Raw genomic sequence first — 7321 nt, 5'->3', positions numbered from 1 at the left:
TGCAGCACAATGGGGTATTGTTCCATGACTGTGGCTCCCATTGTAATAATAGGGATCTAGCAGGTCTACCCCAATTGTGAGTGAAAGTTTGTAAAATGGAACAATAGCCTATCACAATGAATATTGATAGAAGGGGTGTGATAAGAAGACAGACTGGATTTGTCCAAACAAATAGCTCATCTGGACTCTGGTGAAGGGTTCATGTTTAGTCCATCCACCTGGAAACAGTCAGGGCACACCCTGACCGTTGTGTAGGAGCAACACATTGCTCCATCCAAGGACGAGGACCAGATATGAACCCTGGGAAGTTAATTAAAGGACAGTAATCGTGGGAAGCTTCCTTGGCCTGGCCTCAAGGCCTGAGAATTAGGATTGTAGTAGATAGAGGCTGGAAAATAAGAATATTAATCAAAGTCATGTATTCCTTTGTTGTGTCTTTTTGCGGTGGAAGTAGGTAATGCGCAGGGGGGAGAAATATAATAAAAGGGAAGGTGGAAAGCTGACAGGCAGCAGCCCTTTTCAGCTAACCAGCTTGCTTGCTTGGATAAACCTGTGTTCTGTCTCATCATTGAACCGCCACAACTGGCGCCCAAACGTGGGGCCCTCAGCACTCACCTCGCCCGGCAAGGGTTTCAGACGCGTCACTCATCCGCTTCGCGGATCCCGGTGAGTATTTTTCATTGTGGTAAGTATGGGAAGCTCCCTCTCTGCTTTGCAAGTGCAACACCGCAATGAGCTACAGTATCTGCTGCGTAAGGCTCAGCATGACTGCCCCGCTCGAGAACTCACTCTCCTGCTACAGGAGGTGAGTGCCCAGTGCCCGTGGTACCCTGAAGCCGGAACCCTTAAGCTAGCGGACTGGGAGCGGTTGGGCCAGACATTGCATGAAGAGCCTCGGGCGCCTGTGCAGGCTTTACATGCCTGGCACCTCTGCCGCGACGCGATACAGTGTGTCGCCTCGGACAGGCCCTCCCTCACGAGGCTGGTGATCTCGCCACGCCCGTCCGCTCCTGCAGCCACCCCCCCTCCTACCGATGCAACACAGTGTGTCGCTTCGGAAGAACCCTCTCCCGCACCAACAGAGGGGCTGCCGATTTCGCCACTGCCGTCGGCTCCTGCAGCCATCCCTCTCCCTGCTTCGCCCCCAGTGCCTTTATTACCACCGCCTCCCTTACCTTCCCCGCCAGAGCCGGTCTGTGATTACCATCCCCCCCTGAAACCCCATGCTTCGGGGCCCCCCAGGGGGTCGTCTGCATCTGCTCAGAGGCTTTCGCTGGTGCAACAAATGGTGCACGCAGCGAAGGCTCGCTCAGATCTTACAGCAGAGGAGCTGGCTGAGCTGGTCTCGGTTTGTCCGGTGACCTGGCAGAACGATGGCCAGGGCAACCCGGTTGGAACCTGGGTCAGTTTGCCTTACTCGGTGATTAGAGAGGTAAAGAAAGCAATTCGCGAGTTCGGTCTGACTAGCACGTTTGTGCGTGGTCTCATTGAAGGGCTAGGTAGTGGATACTCCCTGATCCCTGAAGATTGGAAGGCGCTGTTGCGCATGATGCTGTCACCCAGTCAATATGTTATTTGGATTAGTGAGTATCGGCAGGAGGCGGAACGCCAGGCCCAGATTCATAGAGCGGAAGGTATTATTTTTGAGCACTTGGCAGGGGAGGGACCGTTTGCTACCGTTGAGATGCAAACTCAACTCCCTCAGGCCCTCTTCCCCCTTATTTCCACCTGCGCCCAGCATGCTTTCCGGAAGGTCCCGGATTCAGGCAAGCCTACTAAAAGCTTTGTTAGTATCCGTCAGGGTGCATCAGAGTCCTTTCTGGATTTTACCAACAGATTGCAGGAGGCTATCCTCCGACAGGTGGATAACGCTGCGGCAGCTCAGGAGATCCTGTTAAAAATGGCAGTTGAAAATGCAAATGAGGATTGCCGCCGCGCTCTCCAGACGGCGCAAGCCTCTGGCATTTTAGAGCTCTCAGACATGCTACGGGCGTGCCAAAACATCGGCACACAAGCCCATAAAGCTGGAGTTCTGGCTGCCGCCCTGAAAAGAACCGGAAAAGAGGGGAAGCGTTGTTACCGCTGTGGCAAGGAGGGTCACTTCCAGCGGGAGTGCCGCTCATCAAAGGCACCCGCCCGACCCTCAAAAAAGTGCCCCAAGTGTCGGAAGGGCTATCACTGGGCTAATCAGTGTCGTAGCGGGCCGGGAAACCGCGCGGCGGGTCCCCCCCGAACCCAGGGCCAAACGGGGGTGTTTCCCACTCAGACAACCGTTCCTCTGCCTTAAAATCCATAGACTCTATGAGGGCGGCGACTGCTGGAAGTGCAGGGCTTGATTTAATCATGCAGGAGGACACTGATTTTCGGCTGCCAGGGGAGGTCTGCGCCATACCTACCCAGGTGACGGGACCTCTCCCTGCCGGCTTTGTGGGTCTCGTTCTCCCTCGCTCTCATGCTGGGAAACAGGGCTTTTTTGTCATCCCCGGGGTCATTGATGCCGATTACACCGGCATTATTAAGGTTCAGGTGTGGACTCATCTTCCACAGTCGCTCCCGCGTGGACGATCAATTGCACAATTGATTTTAGTCCCCTATCAGGTGCCAGCTGCCGAGGATCGAACTCGGGGCGGAGGCGGCTTTGGATCAACGTTGTCTCACTCGCCGTCTCACAGCGCGTCCTCTCCACTTGTTGCTCTGACAATGTCAGTCCGCCCCTCGAAACCTCAGTTAACACTTCTCTTAAATGATGTTCCTTTCACAGGGCTGGTGGACACTGGAGCTGACGTTACGGTGATTCGTGATCCAGAGTGGCCGGTTAGTTGGCCTACGGTTCCTTCTAAAGAGTTGTGGGGGATCGGGGGTAGTAAACCCGGGCGACAGAGTTTGTCTTGGGTCACAGTCTCTAAACCGGGAGGCCGTACCCTTGCTACTATCCGCCCTTTTGTGCTCCCTGTCCACCTCAATATTTGGGGCCGTGATTTACTTACAAAGCTGGACACCACCCTCGATATTAATATCTAATGGCTCAAAATCCTCCCTCACCCACATTGCCCTCCGCATTGCCCTTGGTATGGCAATCCTTAGAGCCCGTCTGGATTGACCAGTGGCCCCTCCCTCTAGAAAAGCTAAAAGCGCTTCAATCGCTTGTGCAGCAGCATTTGCTGGCACAGCGCTTGGAAAGCTCTACTAGTCCCTGGAACACCCCGGTGTTCGTTATTAAGAAAAAATCCGGTGCATGGCGGCTGTTGCATGACTTAAGGGAAATAAATAAATGCATCCAACCTATGGGCCCCTTGCAATATGGATTACCAAATCCAAATTTAATTCCTCAAACCGATCAGCTCTGTGTGTTAGATTTAAAAGATTGTTTTTTCACCATCCCCCTTTGCCCACAAGATCGCGAAAAATTCGCGTTCACGGTGCCACAATATAATAATCAGCAACCCTCTCAAAGGTATCAGTGGAAGGTCTTACCCCAGGGAATGCAAAATAGTCCAACCTTGTGTCAGCTTTTTGTGGATCGGGCCCTCACCCCTTTTCGTGCCCGGTACCCTACGCTAAAGGTCTACCATTATATGGATGACATTTTGCTTAGTGGTCCCCAGGTCACGGAACAACAGATTGAATCTTTGTCTCAAATCCTCGGCCAAAATGGCCTGTTGGTGGCACCAGAAAAAATCCAACGCTCTTATCCCTACCACTACCTCGGCCATAAGGTTTTACAAACCTATGCTGCTCCGGTTCGTCCGGCACTAACTCTACCTCAACCCCTAACCCTTGTTAAATTACAACAGATTTTGGGTCATTTAAATTGGATTCGGCCCTATTTTCGTCTCCCCACCTCAATGCTGCAGCCGTTGTTCGAGCTCCTACGTGGAGCCCGAGCACCGGGTGCAGTTATTGCCATCACTAAAGAGCACATTGCCTGCATTCGACAAATTAATGCAGCATTAAGTCAGCAGTTTGTGGACAGACCCCCTGAGGTCCGTCCCCTACGGCTGATTCTTCTTGCCACCCCTCATACACCCACTGCGGCTCTGTTTGTACCCCGTACGAATACAGCCGTCTCTATCATAGAGTGGCTGTACCTCTCCTCCACTCCTCCTCGGAATATTTACCCATATCTAGATGCCCTGTCTGATCTTGTTCGTAAAGCCCGCCACCGTGCAGTGCAACTTACTGGCACTGATTTAGTTGATATTGTGTTCCCCTTGTCCCGTAGTGAATTTGATTCCTTGTGCCACACCTCTTTGGCTTGGCAGGTTGCTCTTTGTGATTATGTGGGAGAAATTTCTTATAATCCCCCAAAAGATCCTCGGTTGGTAATTACCCAAAAGGTGCCTCTAATTGTTCATCGTCTTAGCCGCTCTCAACCCATTGTTTCTGCTGTTACTCTTTTTACTGATGGCTCTCCACATCGAGGTGTAGTCACCTATCAATCAGGTGACCCCCCTCGTTGGCGTTCTCGTTTTACACTGCCTCAGCGTTCCGCGCAGCGTTCAGAACTGGCTGCTGTTATTTTAGCCTTTCAACTTTTCGCTGATTGTCCCTTTAATTTAATTGTGGACACCCATTATGTTTATCAAGTGATTGATCATTTACCCCTTGCCCTCATTACCCCTCAGGTCGATGCGGACCTCCTTCGCCTATTTTTGTCTTTGCAATATCTTATTTCCACTCGTAATTTCCCTTATTTTGTTGCTCATATTCGCAGTCATACCCCTCTGCCTGGGTCACTCACTGAGGGCAATGCACGCGCTGATCGCGCGTTACGTGGTCAGGTAAATTCCCTCTTTTCTGACCCCATTGAAAGCCATGCCTTTTTCCATCAGTCTGCCTCTGTTTTGGCCCGGCAGTTTCACATTCCTGCTGATCATGCACGTTCCATTGTTCGTTCCTGCCCCCACTGTGCCGCTGCTGCTCCTACTTTTTCTTATGCTGTTAACCCCAGAGGTACTGCAGCAAATCAGCTATGGCAAATGGATGTCACTCATGTGCCACAGTTCCGCCCCTATTCCTTTTTACATGTTTCTGTTGATACTTATTCGGGATTTCTGTGGGCAACCCCACAGCGTGGGGAAGCCACTGCTAAAGTTATTCACCATTTGCTAGCCTGTTTTTCTGTTATGGGTCGCCCAAGCCAAATTAAAACGGATAATGCCCCAGCTTACTGCTCCACAGCCCTCTTCACTTTTTGCGCCCAATGGAACGTCCGTCTTAAACACGGCATCCCTTATAATTCCACGGGCCAAGCCATTGTTGAACGTGCCAATCGCACGCTCAAAACCTTGCTTGATAAACAATTAAAACAAGGGGAGCTGCGTCTCCGAACCTTAGGAGACATTCAACAACAAATGCATATCCTTTTGTTTACTTTAAATAATTTAACGCTGAACGCAGATCAGCAGACCCCCGCGGATCGCCATTTTCACAAATCTGAGGTACTGGAAAGACCGCGTGTCTTTTACCGTCAGCTGCCCGATCCGCAGTGGCTGGGCCCAGTACCTCTAATCACTTGGGGTCGGGGATATGCTGCTGTGTCTCTCCCTGCAGGACCGTTGTGGGTTCCAGCCCGGTGTGTGCGACCGGCACTGAAACAGCATGGCGTGGCGCCAGGGGCTGTCGAACCCCATACCGGAGTTTCAGCTGACCTTGGAGGAGAACGTGGTGCCTCCCGGGTCGACAACGGCGGGACGGAAACGGAAGAGGCGTAGCGTCCCAAGCCAGCCCGTGACATGGGGAGCAGTAAAAGCATTGGTCGCGGCGGCTCAACGAAGACTGGCAGCAAATCAACAGCCAGAGACTCCTGAGACTTTGTTTGTGGCGATTCTCGCCCAAATCACTGCTAATTCTGTGCTGATTGTATGCCTTTTGTGCCTGCTATTTCCTGTAGGGGTTGGCTCGGGAGCGCTTCCCCCGTTACGGGCCCGAATGACATATAACATATGGGATAGATTGGCTTCAATAGCAAATGTTACCCACTTTTGTTTGTCTGATTCTGTAGCAGCCGGAGAATTGTTAGGTACATGCCTTATACCAGTATGTCATCACCCTGAGGAAATAGGGAATGAGACAATGCTCGCTGCTTACGCGAATCTCTCTTCCCAGTACTCTGGCATGGCTAATTGGGGCCCGGCCAACTATACCTTGCCTCACATGGCTATATCCCTCCACACACCGTACCCGGCCGGGGCCAACAATGTCACCTGTGCGCGTGTGGTTAACTGCACTAGTACAAAGGTGCCCTTGGGCTGTCGGCAAACTCCTCAACCCCTCTTAAATTGTTCCCGTGCTGTGAATGTTTCATACAATTATGGCCATATCATCCTACCATCAGGGTGGTTTTTTACCTGTGGCTCACGCACCTTTAGTTATATTCCTGCAAATTTAAGTGATGGCACCCTTTGCTGTCTTAGTAGAATGACGCTTATATTGCCTTTTGCCAGCCAAAGGCACAGTAAAAGAAGTGTACCCCTTTCAGACAATTGTGTTGCAGATGTTGAGCTTTTTAGTCGCGCTGAGTATACTGCTTTAGCGGCCTCCATTGTTGGGGTCCCCGGGCTTGCCACTTATACAGCCAGAACCCTAAATGCCCTGGCGTGCTTTGCAGCGAAGGCAATTAATGCAACATCCCAGGCAATTGCCCTACTTAATGCAGAGCAACACGAATTAAGGGATGCAATTTTGGATAACAGAACAGCCATTGATTTTCTGCTCTTAAAACATCACCTAGGCTGTTCCACGTTTCGGCATATGTGTTGTTTTAATTTAACTGATAATAGTCGTTCCATAGAATCTAGACTGGCCGAGTTGGCCAATCTTACGGCACACATACGTCAAGATGTGGGGTTTGAGGGCTTTTGGAATTGGCTTACAGGTTGGCTGCCATCTCTAGGATGGCTGCGACAACTTTTCGGTTATGCTGTGTTTGTGATCATTGGGCTTATTTTTTGCTGCTGCTGTGTACAATGTATTCCCTCTTTGCTAAGGCTTTGTAGAGATTCGCCCTGGCAAGCTCCCCGAGTTATGTCCTTGTCAGTCTGGGAGTTAAATTGCTTGCAAAAGCAAATTGACGGCTACCATGAGATGGCCGAGTATAATTAAACAAAAATCGGGGGAATGAAGGGTTCATGTTTAGTCCATCCACCTGGAAACAGTCAGGGCACACCCTGACCGTTGTGTAGGAGCAACACATTGCTCCATCCAAGGACGAGGACCAGATATGAACCCTGGGAAGTTAATTAAAGGACAGTAATCGTGGGAAGCTTCCTTGGCCTGGCCTCAAGGCCTGAGAATTAGGATTGTAGTAGATAGAGGCTGG

At 51.1% G+C, this 7321-nt stretch overlaps 1 long non-coding RNA gene across 2 annotated transcripts; it reads left to right on the top strand.

The window, feature by feature from the left end:
- Nucleotides 1-528: 528 nt before the first annotated feature.
- On the top strand, nucleotides 529-6007 carry LOC141988088 (uncharacterized). 2 transcript variants are annotated; one of them, XR_012639655.1, is made up of 4 exons: nucleotides 529-666; nucleotides 2762-2814; nucleotides 4715-4781; nucleotides 5554-6007. It is a non-coding gene; the product is annotated as an uncharacterized LOC141988088 (long non-coding RNA). The 2 variants fall into 2 exon arrangements; XR_012639654.1 differs by lacking the exon at nucleotides 5554-6007 and having other exon boundaries at nucleotides 4715-4917.
- Nucleotides 6008-7321: the final 1314 nt, after the last annotated feature.

Source organism: Natator depressus, chromosome 5 (assembly GCF_965152275.1).
Source record: "Natator depressus isolate rNatDep1 chromosome 5, rNatDep2.hap1, whole genome shotgun sequence".
Classification (NCBI taxonomy): domain Eukaryota; kingdom Metazoa; phylum Chordata; order Testudines; family Cheloniidae; genus Natator; species Natator depressus.
Note: the sequence above shows the minus strand (reverse complement) of the source record. Positions and strands in the feature narration are given on the sequence as shown.